The following is a 19,393-nucleotide window of genomic DNA, read 5'->3' as shown; positions in this document are numbered from 1 at the left end:
AATCCAATCCATGTTCATTTCACCCGCTGATATATAATAACTCTTCATGCGCGCATCATGCATCATCATATATAATAACAAGTCCTACTAATCATCATCATACAACTTCTACTCGTTATTAATAACAAGTCATACGATCATCATCCTCACAGTCATCGAACCAACCCTACTTAATTGTTCTTAGCACATGATCATCAGTATTAGGTAGGACCGAAATACCCTCTTTAAGGTAAAATAGCATAAAACAATATAGACCCTGACTCTCCATTACCCATTATGGAGAATGGAGATCATCCTGTCTCCAATTCTTGCGCCTCGCTTCCTTTTGCTTCCAAGAACCTCCTTGCGACTGTCCATACATTTTTTCCATTCTTTGATTTGCATGTCTCCACTTCTTTTAGAAATCTGGTATGGACAGTTGAGATTCGTAGGATGACCCGGTTGTATATTCAAAACATCAAGCCTACCATTCTGATACATCAAATGAGGCACACAATCCTCTGGGATTATCTGTTGAAAAACATAGTAATAACTTCATAGTTAGCAATGATGTACTAGTTTTAGAACTATGCAAAATATGCACGGATGTCGTAATAGTAAGAAATCTTACCAGGGTATCTCCATAGTAGTTACCGTAGTTCAACACGTGCACTAGTGGCACGTATTGACCATAATGTTGAGGAGTTTGATTGTAGATATTGTAATTCTCAATATCAGTACAAAATCCGACCAAATGAGTTTTCTCCTTATAAGTTAACTCAGAGCCATCGGTGTAGTAGGTTCTGTCTACCATGTTCCGCACATTGTTTGAACAATCAAAATAAGCTGTCAATGAAAATAAGCTGTCAACTATTTTGAAATGAACAATATAAATTAGCTAATAACTATGTTTGAGAAACTCACATAGCGGTAGAATTGGAGGCGTATCAACAAGGACCCAAATGTCCATATTGTCTTGCTCGATGTCAGGATCACCAAGATCCATGGTGACAAGCATACCCTCATCAAAACCATACATCTTGCAAAATGCTTCCCAATTTTTGCAACCAAAATGGGTTACGCTCTCAGAATTATACAACTTTACTTCAAAATCTATATCATGATGGGTCCTTAGGTGAATTTTCTTTGTTTCCATATTTTCATGGTCTTCAAAATCCATCCTCTCCAAGACGTAGCGTCTTGCATGGCATGGGATAAGCTAGCCGAATTGTAAAAGATGAAAAGTACACGTTGAAATAGTTGAAGTCGTGCTTAATTACGAAAAAATAACACTTGTCGTCGTTGCGTACCGTTTCAACATTGAAGGTCTCCTCCAGCTTAATACTGAAGCGCCGATCTTCGTCCAGGTGAGGCCTGTCGCACTGACCTCGGTCGTCGTGGCACCAGTCGCACTCCCCCGGGAGACTTTCGTCGTCCGAGTACGACATTTCCTATGTTCATAATTCAAATATTAAACATCTACAATTAAATATATGTACTAAAAAACCTAAGTTAGATCATTATTATTCATCGCGGGTTGACTATTGGTTTGTTGAGTCTTTTCTTGAAAACTCTCAGCTCACGTGGTGTATACATTCGACCGTTGGTGATGGTCGCTCCTCCCTTTGTCCCCATGTGCATTACACCAAAATGTCTAGCACACGGGAACAAAGGAGAAGCGACCCCCACGACAACAGTCGGGATTCTTCGTCCTCTCATATATATATATGGTGGAACTCTCCCTCACTGATTCCTCTCTGACATTTGCGACCGTCGGTGATGGTAGCTCCTCCTTTCGTTCTCGAGTGCATTACACCAAATTGTCTAGCACACGGGAACGAAGGAGAAGCTACCCCCACGACAACAGTCGGGATTCTTCGTCCTCTCATATATGGTGGAGACTCGACAGACTTACAGTCAACCCGAAATATCGTTTAATTATCTTTCTAAAAGAGGATTTGGCTGGTCTCACCTCGATGTCGGAGGGGGCGGTGACGGGGACGACGGCAGGGATGATGGAGGGGCCGGGGGCTCCTAGATTTCTGCAAAAACAAAAACCCTATAAGCTATCAACTAATCATAGTGCTCTCCAATTTTAGCATTCAAAGTAGGATCGGAGTAGTTTTCCACTCTGAGCATTCAATAAGCAAAATCAAATCACAAAATAAAGTAGTATTCAAATTAGGATGCATTCAATTATAAGCAAAACTACATCATCTCCATGCGTCCGTACATCGTCGAATATTATCACTAATACACCTCGAATACTATCATACATATAGCATCGCTAGTACAGCTAGAACAGTAGCGCCCGACGGGTATCGGCGCGGGCGGTGGACACCCAAAGGGACGGAATCATCACAGGATCATAGCTCCAGTGAGATCCCTGAAGAACCTGCCAGGTATTGTCGAACCTGCCCTCCAACGCAACCATGTAGCGACGGACGTGCTGGTCCTCCTCGCTGACACGGTGACGTACCACCTCCGTGGTGTCCGGAAGCCTCGGCACCGTCACTGGCCCACGCGAGCGCCACCAAACAAGGATCGGGTCAACGACGGGCTGGTTCCTCACCAACCTACGCCCACCGGAAGGTAGCACCTCCCAAAACCAGCCCGGCGGAGCCCAGTCCCGGACATGGCCCCTCTGATCAAGCCGGCCTCCTCCGCCGAGTCGACGACGAGGATGCGGGATAGGCATCGTCGACGTCGATGCGGGAATAATTGCTTTAACTAAAAAAATAAACTACTTCTATAATAAAATAAACTAGTTTTGTTAAATCAACTAGTTCAACTACTAATTAAGCACTTACTATAAATAAAATAAAGTAGTTTTATTAATTAATCAACTAGTTCAACTAGTAAGCACTTACTATAAATAAATAAAATAAAGTAGTTCTTACTAAAAATAAACTACTTCTATATATAGTAAAATTGAATAAAATAGTTCTATTAATTAATCAACTAGTTCAACTACTAAGCACTTACTATAAATATATAAAATAAAGTAGTTCTTACTAAAAATAAACTACTTCTATATATAGTAAAATTTAATAAAATAGCTTTATTAAATCAACTAGCTAGTTCAACTACTAAGCACTAACCTAAAATCATATAGCTACATTATATTCATACATACATAGTTCTATAAAATTGTATGAACATTATATTCATACATACATAGCCACATCCATTCATCATATAGCTACCACATACATATATATATATATACATTATATATATGAAAAAATGCAATGAACAAAAAAATAATACAAATTATATGAAAAAAAATAAACAGAGTCGTGGCGTGGCGGCGGCTCACATCGGGCGACGGAGGGCGACGGCGTGGGCGGCGGAGGGCGACGGCGTGGGTGGCTGAGGGCGACGGCGACCGCGGCGGCCGGGGGGCGGAGGGCGACGGTGACGTACGGGCGACGGCTCGGGGGCGCGCGGCGGAGGCCGACGGCGACGGCGGCGGGGGCGGAGGACTGCGGCGACGGGCGATGGCGTGGGCTCGGGGGCACGGGCGACGACGACGGCGACGGGGCAGCCTGGCGGCGTAGATCGAGCTCGTGGCGTCGTCGGGCAGGGGGAAACTGGCGATGGAAATCTGAAAATTTCATAAGTGCTGCTTATATAGCAAAGGCTTTGGTCCCGGTTCAACGCACAAACCGGAACCAATACCCACCCTTTAGTCCCGGTTGGTGGCACCAACCGGGACCAAAGGCCTCTTTTCACCAGCGCAAAGGGCGGGAAGCAGAGGGCTTTGGTCCCGGTTGGTGGCACCAACCGGGACCAAAGGGGAGCATTGGTTCCGGTTGGAGCCACCAACCGGGACTAATGTGCTGGCGCGGTGCGGTGGGAAGTTTAGTCCCACCTCGCTAGCTGAGAGAGCTCAGCACCTGTTTATAAGCTGCGTTGCAGCTCAGGTGTTGAGCTCCTCTCTAATATGCAGGCATTACATGCCTACCTTTGTCACTGCCATGTTGGGCCTATTGGGCCTCCGGGCCTGCATCCTGGCCCATGTGCAGATGGGTTTCTAGTCGTATGCAGGCCGTGTGGCCCATTAGGCGGCATTTTTTTAATTTTTTCCAGTATTTTTTGTTTTTTGAATTATTTATTTTCTTTTGATTTTTGCTTTATTTTTTTATTCTTTTTGCTTTTAGCTCAGAATAATTATAAACTTTCTGTTACTCCATTAGTTTCCAAATTTGAATAGTTTAAATTTTATACGGAAACTCGTCTGTTACAAAGGGATTTCATTTTTTAAAACTTATTTGAACTCCTGACTTTTTGTGTGTTCAAAATGCACCATTCAAAGCCACATCATCATTTTTCAATCCTTTCTGACTTCATTTGTTATTTTTCATGCAATTACTAATTATTTTGAGCTATAAGACCCTAAAATTGAAAAGCATTTCAAATGAACTCTGAAAAGGTTGAAAGTTGGCATGATATCATTATTTCATCCACATAGCATGTGCAAGAAAGTTGAGAGGGTTACGGCAAAAACTGGATGCACTTCAGAGAAACTCACTGTGAATTTAGGCCAAATTCCCTGTATAAGGGCATCTATTTTCATTTTGAAAGGAGCTCAACAAGGCAGAGAGGGACGTGTTTTTTTCTCTTTTGCTTTATTTGTTTTGTTTTGTTTCTACTTACAACAAAAACTTATTTATTTTATTTCTAATTACTTATGTATTTTACTTTAATTATTTTATTTTTATTTATTTTACTGCTGCTATTTTTATTTATTTTACTGCTGCTATTTTTACTTAATTTATTAAGGTTTATTTATTGTAGTTACTATAGTTTATTTTATTTTATTTTATTAAGGTTTATTTAGTTTGTTTATTTTATTAAGGTTTATTTATTTTATAAATATAAAAAAATGAACATAGATGCACTTATAGAGAAAATTAAACCTTCAATTTACTGTGAATTTAGGTGAAATTCCCTATATAAGGGCATCTATTTTCACTTTAAGAGAAGCTCAACAAGGCATAGAGGGACGGGCTTATAAACTGGTGTGAGCGCCCTTCGGTTGGCGAGGTGGGACTAAACACTGGCCTTTAGTCCCGGTTTGTGGTATGAACCGGGACTAAAGGGTGGTGGGCCAGGAGCGTGGCCCATTGGTCCCGGTTTGTACCACCAACCGGGACCAAAGGGTCCGGACGAACCGGGACCAATGCCCCCACGAGGCCCGGCAGGCCCCTGGCCGCACGAACCGGGACCAATGCTCACATTAGTCCCGGTTCGTGACTGAACCGGGGCTAATGTGAAAACTGTCCTGTGACCTAAGCCCTGTTTTCTACTAGTGATGCTATAATTGTGTTATCCGGAAATCGTAATACATGTGTGAACACATAGACCATAACATGTCCCTAGTGAGCCTCTAGTTGACTAGCTCGTTGATCAATAGATGGTTACGGTTTCCTGACCATGGACATTGGATGTCATTGATAACGGGATCACATCATTAGGAGAATGATGTGATGGACAAGACCTAATCCTAAGCATAGCACTAGATCGTGTAGTTCGTTTGCTAAAGCTTTTCTAATGTCAAGTATCATTTCCTTAGACCATGAGATCGTGCAACTCCCGGATACCGTAGGAATGCTTTGGGTGTACCAAACGTCACAACGTAACTGGGTGGCCATAAAGGTGCACTACAGGTATCTCCGAAAGTGTCTGTTGGGTTGGCACAGATCGAGACTGGGATTTGTCACTCCGTATGACGGAGAGGTATCTCTGGGCCCACTCGGTAATGCATCATCATAATGAGCTCAATGTGAACAAGTGATTGGTCACGGGATCATGCATTACGGTACGAGTAAAGTGACTTGTCGGTAACGAGATTGAACGAGGTATTGGGATACCGACGATCGAATCTCGGGCAAGTAACGTACCGATTGACAAAGGGAATTGTATACGGGATTACTTGAATCCTCGACATCGTGGTTCATCCGATGAGATCATCGAGGAGCATGTGGGAGCCAACATGGGTATCCAGATCCCGCTGTTGGTTATTGACCGGAGAGTCGTCTCGGTCATGTCTGCGTGTCTCCCGAACCCGTAGGGTCTACACAATTAAGGTTCGGTGACGCTAGGGTTGTAGAGATATTAGTATGCGGTAACCCAAAAGTTGTTCGGAGTCCCGGATGAGATCCCGGACATCACGAGGAGTTCCGGAATGGTCCGGAGGTAAAGATTTGTATATAGGAAGTCCAGTTTCGGCCACCGGGAAAGTTTCGGGGGTCACCGGTATTGTACCGGGACCACCGGAAGGGTCCCGGGGGTCCACCGGGGGGGCCACCTATCCCGGAGGGCCCCATGGGCTGAAGTGGGAAGGGAACCAGCCCCTGGTGGGCTGGTGCGCCCCCCATGGGCCTCCCCCTGCGCCTAGGGTTGGAAACCCTGGGGGTGGGGGGCGCCCCACCTGACTTGGGGGGCAAGTCCCCCCCTTGGCCGCCGCCCCCCCTTGAGATGGGATCTCCAGGGGCCGGCGCCCCCCCAGGGCCCCTATATAAAGGGGGGAGGGAGGGCTGCGCACCCAAGCCCCTGGCGCCTCCCTCTCCCCCCGTAACACCTCTCCCTCTCGCTGAGCTTGGCGAAGCCCTGGCGAGATCCCCGCTGCTTCCACCACCACGCCGTCGTGCTGCTGGATCTCCATCAACCTCTCCTTCCCCTTCCTGGATCAAGAAGGAGGAGACGTCTCTCCCAACCGTACGTGTGTTGAACGCGGAGGTGCCGTCCGTTCGGCGCTAGGATCATCGGTTATTTGGATCACGACGAGTACGACTCCATCAACCCCGTTCTCTTGAACGCTTCCGCTCGCGATCTACAAGGGTATGTAGATGCACTCCTTCCCTCTCGTTGCTAGTAAACTCCATAGATTGATCTTGGTGATGCGTAGAAAATTTTAAATTTCTGCTACGATCCCCAACAGGCGGCGCCCCCGCACCCCCTCCTCGGCAGCGCACATTCGCGGCCAACGCTCGCCCCTCGCCGGTGTTGCCCATCCCCTCTCCCCTCTCCCTCAACCCCTCTCCAGACATGGCGACGACGCCATGGTTCGCATCCAGAACAGCGGTGGTAGCAAAAAATGCGCTGCTTCCAGCAAAAATAGAGAACGTTGGTAGCAAAAATTGAAAAAATGAATGTTGTTCCAGCAAAAATTAAGAAAATGCCGGTGGTAGCAAAAAATAAAGCTCGTTCCAGCAAACCAAAAAGCCGGTGGTAGCAAACTTGCAAAATTTTGGTGTTGTTCCAACAAAACCAAAAAACCGATGGTAGCACAAAATGTTGATGGTTCCAGCAAAACATATTATGGTTGTGGCAAAAGTGAAAATTGGGATTGGTCCCAACAAAAACCAAAACATTGATGGTAGCAAAAAAAGTTGATGGTTCCAGCAAAAACATATTACAGTGGTAGCAAAAAAATGAAAAATGGACAATGGCTGCATCAAATCAAAACACCTGCAGTAGCACAATTAGGCGCTGGTCCGAGCATTTGGTCACCGCGGTTGTAGCACTGGTTCAGTCGCGGTCACCCACCCGTCGCAGCTCCTCCATCCACAGTTGTAGCTCCCACCGTGGTCGGTTGCAGCTCCCGGCGAGGCGGGTTGCAGCACCCAGCGAGGCCGGTTGTACCTGTTCCCGTCCACAAGGTGCAGCATGCTTCTCTCCTCCGTCCACCGCCGACCCGTGGCCGATCACACGGGGGCAGGGGGCATCGCCATCGGGGAGCAGGAAGGAGAGGGCCAACGACCTGTACAAGATAAAAGGAGAAGTCCTGGTCAGACAGAGTTGAAGAGAGGAGCAGGGGATGGCGGGATGCCTCTCTGGTGGTGGGCTCGCCGGAGAAACAGCTGCACTGGCCGGAGTCAGGCACATGGAGAGAGGCGAGAAGGGGATGAATATGCGCGAGATGCAGAGGCACATGATGGAGAGGCGAGCAGGGGACGAAAGGATAAGATGCGAGTGGCTGAGACATAAGAACGGATGCGTGCGGGCCTTTGTGGCCGCGTGGCACTTACGTGGCGCTCGCGACCGGCCGAGCGTTCGGCCGGCGCGCCGTACCCAAACACTTCCCTTATGACATCCACAACTTCAATGGCGGCTTAAGTTTTAATTTATTACCCACTAATTGAGTAAATTAATCTCTATTTTGGGTGAATAGACATGAAAATCATTCTAATTTTGTTAGGAGGTGCACGGAAGCACTCCCAAAATATTAGGGCCAACCGAAACCCTCTCCACTTGAACCACAGGATTTAGGCATCGAACCCCCAAAAGCAAACAGGTCCGACCACCGAGACGCGACCACGCTCGATTCGCCACCGCCACCGCCGCCGCGCCGCAGGATTTAGGCATCCGGCAACGCGCCGCGCTCCGCCTCATTCCTCTGGTGACAGACTGTGAGACGGATGACACCCCTCGGTTCTTGCTGATGACAACGGCGGTGGCGGCGCTGTTGAGGAGAACCAAGCAGGCAGATTCGGCGGTGGCTGGGCCCCTTACTGGATACTGATTCATCTTCATCTCCCTGGCGTGGAAATCCGAGGTGTGCTAATTGATTTTCGGTGTTTAGGTTTAAATCCATCTTCTTGGCAGCTGATTGCACTTGAAACCTAACTAGATGCTCACTTGAAACCCAACTCACGCATAGTTTCTGTAGTTCGTGTGCATAGTCTCCAGATTCTGGAGTTTCTCCATTTCAGTTTCCTTAGAGGTTGCGATATATGGTTCAGAACTTCATACGGAGATTTGGTCTGCATACTGCAGAGAATTGGTAGACATTTTGGTTAATTTCCTTGGCTCTTTGCAGCAGCAGATTCCAGCTGTATGTCCTGTTTACTGTTTGACATGAATTATTGGTGTTGTGCTTCTTCGCTTAGTACTTTGTGTCTAATTATATACATGAATCTGGTTAAGACTCTAGTCTGAATCTTGTACTACCTCTCTCTCAGTTTATAGGGCGTGCGCGTAGCCCTAGGTCGTCAATTTCACCAACCTAATACAAGTCATATATTACAAAAAAATATACCAACATAAACTTCGGAGTTTCTACTTTCAAAATATATAATTTTTGTGTTATATAGTTTATATTAGGGTGATAAAATTGGCAACCTAGGTATACGCGCAGGACTTGTAAACTGAAACGGAGGTAGTAGCATTTTTCTTAACATCTTTGTAGGTGAGAGAAAAATGAAGCGAGAAAGATCTGCTGTTAATTTTACTCGGGCGTGAGAATCCCATTTCAGTGAAATAACGCTGCTATTACTCAAATGCACGAGGGAAGCACGGGGGTAGTCATAACGAATTCATTCTCTCTACGCTCCAGTATTTGTTATCTATATATAGCAAATGATTGGAGTGTGAGTGCTAATCTGCTACGCTTATTCATTCCCCAGCGCATATTCCATATCAGTCTTCAGTTAAATTCTGCCTATCTGCAATGTCATTTGCTGGCATATCTCTCATCAGTGATGGCAAAGCTGCCATCGGCCAGTCCATCGACGTCGCCACAGCCAGCGGGTACCACCTGCTTGTGGTTAATGGCTACTCGCGTATCAATGCCACTACACCTAACGGCATGAAGATCCTCTCTCTCGCTTTCATGGTAGGAGGCCATCGTTGGTGCATATGGTTCTATCCTAATGGCGACCGCGGGAGTGCCGACTCAATATCTCTCTTTCTGCACCTTATTGATGAGAATGTTGCAGAGGTTCTGAAGGTGCAGTATGAATTTAGTTTCATTGACGAGCTTCAGTATCAAGATTCAGCATTTATTCGTGCAAGAAAGCCAGACATTTTCTCCAGCAGTAAACCATCTTGGGGTTACAAGTCTTTCACGAAAAGAGATGTCCTTGAGAAATCAAAGCACTTAAAGGACGACTGTTTCACCATCCGATGTGACCTCTCCATTGCCACGACCATTGATCTCTTCATCAAGGTACCGCCTTCTGGCATACAACAAGATATCAGTGACCTCTTCCTGTCCAAGGAGGGCACAGACGTGAGGTTCATGGTGTCTGGTGAGAAGTTCGCGGCCCATCGGTGTGTGCTTGCAGCTCGGTCTGCGGTCTTCAAGACAGAGCTGTTTGGCCCCATGAAGGAGAGCACAGTAGCAAGTGTCATAGATGTAGAAGACATGGAAGCAAAGGTATTTAGCGCCTTGCTTGAATTTATTTACACCGACACGCTACCTGATATGGAGATAGACATGGGGGAGGAGGAAGGGGGAGCCCAAGAAGCATTGTTTTTGCAGCACTTGCTTGCAGCGGCGGATAGGTACGATCTCCAAAGGCTGAAGGCACTATGTGAAGAAAAGCTATGCGAACACATAGGTGTTGTCTCAGTGACGACTATCCTTGCTCTGGCTGAGCAGCACAGCTGTTCTGGATTGAAGGAGGTTTGCTTTGAGTTCATCAAGACACCTGCTAATTTGAAAGCGATAACGCTGGCTGATGGCTTGGAGGGCATAACTAGAACCTGTCCCTCTCTTCTAAAGGAGCTCATTGCTAAGTTTGCTTCCTAATATCTATAAGAATGGTTAGTTATTTTCTGTATTTTTTAATATACTGTTTTGATATCTATGTTTCTAGGTTATAGTTTTGTTTTCATGTCACCACTCACCAGTCAGTCAGTGTGACTTGATGTTATGCCAGAAGAACATTTTAATTGGTTGCATTATGCGAGCTTTGGCAAGAAATAATTTGGATACATCGTGCCTAGCCTATCAATCCAAGATTTTATTTTCCAACTCAGAGAAGCAACACCCTGTCATATCTCGCCTTAAGTGTGTATTTTCTTAATCATTTTTTGACGTGAACTTTGCTTTCTTTCTATTCAGGCAGCAACTCAGGTGGCAGAAAGTCATGGCGATGGGTGACCTGGACAGTCAAGCTACAAGATGGTGCCCTTCCGTCGTCGAAGATATCATCGCTGAACTTTCTCTGAACGATGATTAGTGGTTTCTACCGTTGTTAGTTCCTATCTGAAACTTTCTTTTGTCAAGAAGCCGTATTTTACCCTAGAGAGAGATCAACTGCAGCAATGGGCATGAGGAATTTTAAGATGCGCCAGTAGTATCATTGTTTTCGGTTAGAACAGTTTGGCAACTGAATCAGTATTCCTATCCAATTCCAATCTACGTGACTTATACTACTTTCAAATTCAATCAAAGCTGCAGATAGATTGAGTTTTTTTTCCTTTTCTTTTACGGGAGATAGATTGAGTTTTTTTTTAATGTAGACTGGGGGATCAAGATTTACCGCCGCATGTCCAAATAACCAACCTGTCCGCGTGTCTTAGTTGAGAGCCGGCTGGTTAGTCTCCATGTCCGTCTCGGCTTCAAGTTAAGAGTCCATGTCCGGGTGTGTTACGGCGTTGTATGTTGGCGTCTATATGATACACATACACAGCGTGATGTGAATCAACCTTCTCGTCAACTCCGGCGACTCGCACAGGAGCGTCTAGTACTCTGAGTACACGGGTCCAGTCCAGATTTCAGTTATATCCTGCCCGTCCGCCATGTCGTTTGCCGGCGTGTCTATCGCCCGCTACAGTGGCGACATCGCCCGTTACACCGGCGACGTCGCCAGCGGCCACGCCGTCGACGTCTCCACGGCCAGCGGTTACCACCTGCTTGTGGTCACCGGTTACTCGCGTACGAAAGCCTCTGCACCTACTACCGGCAAGGCGATCGCCTCTCTCCCTTTCACGGTGGGAGGCCGCCGTTGGTCCATCCGCTGCTTCCCTGACGGCGACACCTCGGAAAGCAGCCAATACATCTCTCTCTATCTGCACCTTGTCGATAAAGATGTCACAGAGGCTGTCAAGGTGCAGTACTCCTTTAGCTTCGTCGACGAGGTTGAAAACCAAGGCCCCGCATGTGTTCGAGCCAAAAAGGCACACGATTTCTCCAGCTGCCATGCGACATGGGGTCAAAAGTATTTTTGGAACAGAGTCGACCTCGAGAAGTCAAGTCATCTCAAGGGCAACTGTTTCACCATCCGATGTGACCTCGCCGTCGCCACCACGTTTGATCGCTTCATCACGGTGCCGCCTTCCAGCATACAACGGCATATCATGAACCTCCTCCTGTCCAAGGAGGGCACCGACGTGACGTTCAGCGTCGGCGGCGAGACGATCGTCGCGCACCGGTGCGTGCTCGCGGCCCGGTCCTCAGTCTTCAAGGCAGAGCTCTTTGGCCCCATGATGGAAGGCACGATAGCAAGCGTCATACAGATAGAAGACATGGAGGCGAGAGTGTTTAGGGCCTTGCTTAGCTTTATTTACACCGACTCGCTACCCGACATGGAGGATGACAACGTGGAGGATAGAGAAGCACAAGAATTGCTGTGGCTGCAGCACTTGCTTGCAGCGGCAGATAGATACGATCTCCAAAGGTTGAAGATACTATGTGAAGAAAAGTTATGCAAACACAGCCGTGAGCTCGGTCAAAACTATTTTTATTCTAGCTGAGCGGCACAGCTGTGGTGGGTTGAAGGAGGTATGCCTTGAATTCCTCAAGACACCGTCTAATTTGAAAGAGATAACGGCGGCTGACGTCTTCGACGATATAGTTAGTACATGCCCCTATCTTTTAAAGGAGCTCATTGCCAAGTTTGCTTCCTAAAATCGACAAAACCGGTTAGTTCCTGAAAGCCTATGTTTCGAAGTTGAAGCCTTACTTTCTTGCCACCATTTGATGTCATGTTGTTTGAGTAAGACATATTTCTCTTTCAGGCGGCAGGTCAGGTGAAGGCGATGTGATGTCCTGTACAATGTAACTACATGATACCCCTGATCCGTTCTCAAAGATATTGTTGACAAACTTGCTACCCTTAAGGATTACTACTAGTCATGGATTTTGGCAAATTTTGGCAAATTTGAACCGCCATTCAATGAATGGGTGCACTTATGAATATCTATTGCTTGTGGTCGATTAATAATATGGATTTAATGATTAAATGTTTTTAGGTTTTTGGTTGTTTTTTAATTTTAGGTTACTCAAGGTAAGATGTAAAATCCTCTGCCTAGTTTGTTTTCGCTTTGGTTTGTTTGGTGCAAAATGATTCAAATGAAGAACTTAGTGTAGTCTGATAAAATAAGAGTCCTAGCCATGTTGATCGAGTTGACCATCCCTCGTCGTTTGCCCGCGGGACCCACTATCAAGAAGTGTATCCATGGCTTCTTGTACCAAGCGCTGTGTATACTATACTAGAAGCAAACGCGCGCTTCGTCGTCGTCTTTCATTGATGTTGTTATGCCATGGATCTTTCGTGCTCATACTGGACATCACAGTGGCATATATTTTGTTGTGTTGGTGCTAAACATGAATTAGTACATGGCATCATGATGAGAAACTCCTCCAAAGACGAGGGTCTCTTCTCGCCTCCCGCCGGCGCCGTCGCTGATCCACCTTGTCTTCGGTGGCCTTAGGGTCATGGAGGCGCGGTGGACCTCGGCCCTCGCCGGTGGGAGGGCTCCTGCTATGTTTGTAGGTCTTCTTTTAGGGTTGATTAGGGTTTTTATCCTATTTAGGGAGGTGAGACGGTGGCGGCTCCCTGTAGTTGGAATAAGGTCCTCTCGCCTAGTCCTCGTTTCGGCGTTGCGTATAGCGTTGCCGGAAGGCGTGTGGAGGTGTATCTCCGGCGTATCTCGCAGGATTTGGTCGGTGTTGGTCTACTGTGGATCCCCATGGATTCAGTCTTGGTGCGTTTACATTTGTGTGTCTACAGGTTGGATTCTTCTGATCTACGCTTCTCTTCATCGACGGCGGTCGATGTTCTTGTGCGCTGGTCTGGTGAAGAAGGGGCGATGACAGCGGCGCGCCTTCGGCTCGCTCCAGTGCTTGTAGTCGTCGTTAGGTGGTCAATTGATCTGGATGTAATTTTTATTATTCTAGTGTTCTTTGTACTGCCATGACAGTTGATGAATAGATTTGAAGTTTTCTCGAAAAAAAACGTGGCATCATGATTTTTTGTGGATAAATAAGAGATATGTTTCACGACAGTGCAACATTACACTTAGGTCATGTTTGTTTGGGCTGTGGCTGAACGAGAAGCGGCTAGAGTTGGTAGAAGCTGATAAGCAAGATGGAGCTGGTACAAGCTGAGAAGCCAAAAACCTGTTTGATACTATTTTTAGGACGACCGGTGAGGCTGTAGCCGGTGGTGAAAATCTGCAATGCCCCTGTATGCTGAAGATGTTATTTAAATATTGATTTATTAGGTTATGCTGTATAGTAGCTCAAATAACGCTTAGAGCATCTCCAATGTGGACCCTCAAACCGCCCACATACATCTGGACCGCGTGGTCTCGACCACGGAAGCCAGTGCTGTAGCCAGGAATATTTCACGCCCCGGGCCAACCTTTGAGCTACAGTGCTACTGTAGATACAATATGATATTGTTGCTATGTTTAACACTGAGTTTGCTCGCTATGCCCCGGGCCATGGCCAGGGCAGCCCGGGGCTTGTCTACGCCCCGGACGGAAGCCATCCAATGCGGGTTTGTATCGGTCCACCGAGCGTTCCAGACGTACTTTTTCTGGCAAACCCGAGACAGACGTGGGGGGTGGCTTTGTGGGAGTCCGGTCATTAGACACGTAGGACTCCAACAGCCCTGGCCCACCCAAAAACCTTCCCGGACCCCGCGCCTCCATCCTCCCCATTTTTTCTTCTTTCTTTCTCTCTTGCCTTCACCGCCGCTCCACCACCCCGGCCGCCACGCAACACCCTTGCCGGAACTATACGTCTCCATCACCTCAAGCGTTCCAGCCGGGCTCCACCCCACTTCTCCTCCGTCGCCATTCAACCCATATCCTCCAACTGCCCCGCCGGGTACCATCCGCTACTGCTATACTCACCATGCCCGACAACTGTTCAATGAATTGCCGGAGCTAAAAAAGTTGTTCCTTCTTCTTTCAAGCAATGGATTCCAATTTGGAGTACATATATGAGCACTATGTTGAGCCATCCGACAAGGACAACTGCACGGATGGGACGGTGATGATGCAGGCGATCCTTGAAGACGCGGAGCATGCGGAGGAGCATGTTCCCAATTTCAATGGATTGATCAAGGGTCATCGAGTGCTCAACCGCAACAGGGTGCGCGAACATTTGACACTGATGACTGACTACTTTGCCCCTGATACACTCTTCGATGACCATTTTCGCCGGCATTTTCGGATGCGCAAGACTTTCTTCAATCGTTTGTACCATTGTGTTTGGATGCTTGCATATTGCACGACCGCTGATTTGTGGGATGAGTATCTACGGATGTCTGAGAGCACATGCGGAGATACCATGGTCGGGTTTGCAACTGTCGAAGTCAAGGTGTTTGGACCCCAGTATCTGAGAGAACCAACTGTGACAGACACCGAGAGGTTCTTGGCAATCTCAGAAGCAATAGGGTGGGTAGGTTTGCTTGTATGTCTTGACTGCATGCATTGGAAATTGAAGAACTGTGCGAAGGATTTACAAGGGCAATACTATGGTCATGTTAAGAAGCCCACCATCATTCTTGAAGCAGTTGCATCACATGATCTTTGGATTTGGCATGTTTTCTTTGGCATGCCGAGTCTCACAATGACATCAATGTGTTGGACTGATCACCGTTGACTGCGAGGCTGACTGAAGGAAAAGCTCCTCCTTGCCACTATACTGTCAATGGACATGAGTACAACATGGGCAACTATCTGGTTGACAGTATCTATCCTTCATGGGCTACCTTTGTCAGCACCATCTCTAACCTAGTTGGCCAGAAAAAGTCTCACTTTACCCTAGACAAGAAACAGCTAAAAAAGGATGTTGAGAGGGCATTTGGAGTTTTGCAGGCCCTTTTTGCAGTTGTTCGTGGACCTGCTAAATAATGGGATCAGGAGACCTTGTGGGAAGTGATGACATGTTGTGCGATCATGCTCAACATGATCATCGAGGATGAGGGCGAGGTGCTGTCGCAACTCTAGAATTTGAGAACATGGATGATTATATCGAACGTCCAGACCAGAATCCGGCCACATTTGAAAATTTTATTTAAATGCATCAACAAATTCGGCATCGACCAACTCACGAGCAGCTGAAGAAAGATCTGATTGAGCATCAGTGGGTGGTTAAAGGGGACAACAATGTTGGAATGTAATATTTGAACTTTTTGTTTAATTTGATGTAGTTCGATGCCAAACTGTTTTTTAATGCTTTAAGCAAGATGACATGATGTAGACAAGATAATCTCACATATGAATAAACCCCATTTTGTTACCCTTAATAGAAACGATACGTGCGTGTCATGTCTCTTTGTCACTGAGATTGAGCAACGCAAGATCGAACCCATCACAAAGCACCTCTTCCCATGGCAACATAAATCAATCTAATTGGCCAAACCAAACCAATAATTCGGAAAGAAGAAATACGAGGCTATAACAATCATGCATAAAAGAGTTTAGTGGATAGATCTGATCACAAACTCACAATTCATCGTATCCCAATAAACACACCGTGAAAAGTCATTACATCAAATAGATCTCCAAGAACATTGAGGAGTGAATGAACTATGCCCTAGAGGCAATAATAAAGTTGTTGTTTATATTTCCTTATATCATGATAAATGTTTATTATTCATGCTAGAATTGTATTAACCGGAAACTTAGTACATGTGTGAATACATAGACAAACAGAGTGTCACTAGTATGCCTCTACTTGACTAGCTCGTTGAATCAAAGATGGTTAAGTTTCCTAGCCATAGACATGAGTTGTCATTTGATTAACGGGATCACATCATTAGAGAATGATGTGATTGACTTGACCCATTCCGTTAGCTTAGCACTTGATCGTTTAGTATATTGCTATTGCTTTCTTCATGACTTATAAATGTTCCTATGACTATAAGATTATGCAACTCCCGAATAACGGAGGAACACTTTTTGTGCTACCAAACGTCACAACGTAACTGGGTGATTATAAAGGTGCTCTACAGGTGTCCCCGATGGTACTTGTTGAGTTGGCATAGATCGAGATTAGGATTTGTCCCTCCGATTGTCGGAGAGGTATCTCTGGGCCCTCTCGGTAATGCACATCACTATAATCCTTGCAAGCAATATGACTAATGAGTTAGTTGCGGGATGATGCATTACGGAACGAGTAAAGAGACTTGCCGGTAACGAGATTGAACTAGGTATTGAGATACTGACGATCGAGTCTCGGGCAAGTAACATACCGATGACAAAGGGAACAACGTATGTTGTTATGCGATTTGACCGATAAAGATCTTCGTAGAATATGTAGGAACCAATATGAGCATCCAGGTTCCGCTATTGGTTATTGACAGGAGATGTGTCTCGGTCATGTCTACATAGTTCTCGAACCCGTAGGGTCCGCACGCTTAACCTTCGGTGACGATCGGTATTATGAGTTTATGTGTTTTGATGTACCGAAGATAGTTCGGAGTCCCGGATGTGATCACGGACATGACGAGAAGTCTCGAAATGGTCGAGTCATAAAGATTGATATATTGGACGACTATATTCGGACACCGGAAGTGTTCCGGGAGTCACCGGATAATTATCGGAGTGCCGGGGGGTTATTGGAACCCCCGGGGGAACTAGTGGGCCAACATGGGCCTTGTGTGAGAGAGAGGAGGAAGCCATGGGCTGGTCGCCCTCCCTTGAGGAGTCTGAATTGGACAAGGAGTGGGGGGCGGCGCCCCCTCTTTCCCTCCCTCTCCCCCTCTCCTTCCTTCCCCCTTCCTCCTCCTAGTTGGACTAGGAAAGGGGGAGTCCTACTCCTACTAGGAGGAGGACTCCTCCCCCTCCTAGGCGCGCCCCGAGGGCCGGCCGCCCCCCCTTGCTCCTTTATATACGGGGGCAGGGGGCACCCTAGAACACACAACATACATTGTTCTTAGCCGTGTGCGGTGCCCCCCTCCACCATAATCCACCTCGGTCATATCGTTGCAGTGCTTAGGCGAAGCCCTGCGCCGGTAGCTTCATCATCACTGTCATCAAGCCGTCGTGCTGACGAAGCTCTCCCTCGACACTCTACTGGTTCGTGAGTTCGTGGGACGTCACCGAGCCGAACGTGTGCAGATCGCGGAGGTGCCGTACTTTCGGTGCTAGGATCGGTCGATCGTGAAGACGTACAACTACATCAACCGTGTTGTCATAACGCTTCCGCTTACGGTCTAGGAGGGTACGTAGACAACTCTGTCCCCTCTCGTTGCTATGCATCACCACGATCTTGCATGTGCATAGGATAATTTTTGAAATTACTACGTTCCCCAACAGTGGCATCCGAGCCAGGTTTATGCGTAGATGTTATATGCACGAGTAGAACACAAGTGAGTTGTGGGCGATAATAGTCATACTGCTTACCAGCATGTCATACTTTGATTCGGCGGTATTGTTGGATGAAGCGGCCCGGACCGACAGTACGCGTACGCTTACGCGAGACTAGTTCTACCGACGTGCTTCGCACACAGGTGGCTGGTGGGTGTCAGTTTCTCCAACTTTAGTTGAATCGAGTGTGGCTACGCCCGGTCCTTGTTGAAGGTTAAAACATCACAAAGTTGACGAAAAATCGTTGTGGTTTTGATGCGTAGGTAAGAACGGTTCTTGCTCAGCCCGTAGCAGCCACGTAAAACTTGCAACAACAAAGTAGAGGACGTCTAACTTGTTTTTGCAGGGCGTGTTGTGATGTGATATGGTCAAGACATGATGCTAAATTTTATTGCATGAGATGATCTTGTTTTTTAAGAGAGTTATCAGCAACTAGCAGGAGCCATATGGTTGTCGCTTTATTGTATGAAATGCAATCGCCATGTAATTGCTTTACTTTATCACTAAGCGGTAGCGATAGTCGTAGAAGCAATAGTTCGCGAGACGAGAACGATGCTACGATGGAGATCAAGGTGTCGCGCCGGTGACGATGGTGATCATGACGGTGCTTTGGAGATGGAGATCAAAGGCACAAGATGATGATGGCCATATCATATCACTTATATTGATTGCATGTGATGTTTATCCTTTATGCATCTTATTTTGCTTAGTTCGACGGTAGCATTATAAGATGATCTCTCACTAAATTTCAAGGTACAAGTGTTCTCCCTGAGTATGCACCGTTGCGAAAGTTCGTCGTGCCGAGACACCACGTGATGATCGGGTGTGATAAGCTCTACGTTCACATACAACGGGTGCAAGCCAGTTTTGCACACGCAGAATACTCGGGTTAAACTTGACGAGCCTAACATATGCAGATATGGCCTCGGAACACTAAGACCGAAAGGTCGAGCGTGAATCATATAGTAGATATGATCAACATAGTGATGTTCACCATTGAAAACTACTCCATCTCACGTGATGATCAGACATGGTTTAGTTGATTTGGATCACGTGATCACTTAGATGATTA

At 46.5% G+C, this 19,393-nt stretch overlaps 1 pseudogene; it reads left to right on the top strand.

The window, feature by feature from the left end:
* Nucleotides 1-8,217: 8,217 nt before the first annotated feature.
* On the top strand, nt 8,218-13,143 carry LOC123079931 (BTB/POZ and MATH domain-containing protein 1-like; annotated as a pseudogene).
* Nucleotides 13,144-19,393: the final 6,250 nt, after the last annotated feature.

The sequence above is a fragment of the Triticum aestivum genome, chromosome 3D, assembly GCF_018294505.1.
Source record: "Triticum aestivum cultivar Chinese Spring chromosome 3D, IWGSC CS RefSeq v2.1, whole genome shotgun sequence".
NCBI lineage: Eukaryota > Viridiplantae > Streptophyta > Magnoliopsida > Poales > Poaceae > Triticum > Triticum aestivum.
The sequence above is the reverse complement of the archived record's forward strand: the minus strand, read 5'-3'. Positions and strand labels throughout refer to the sequence as shown.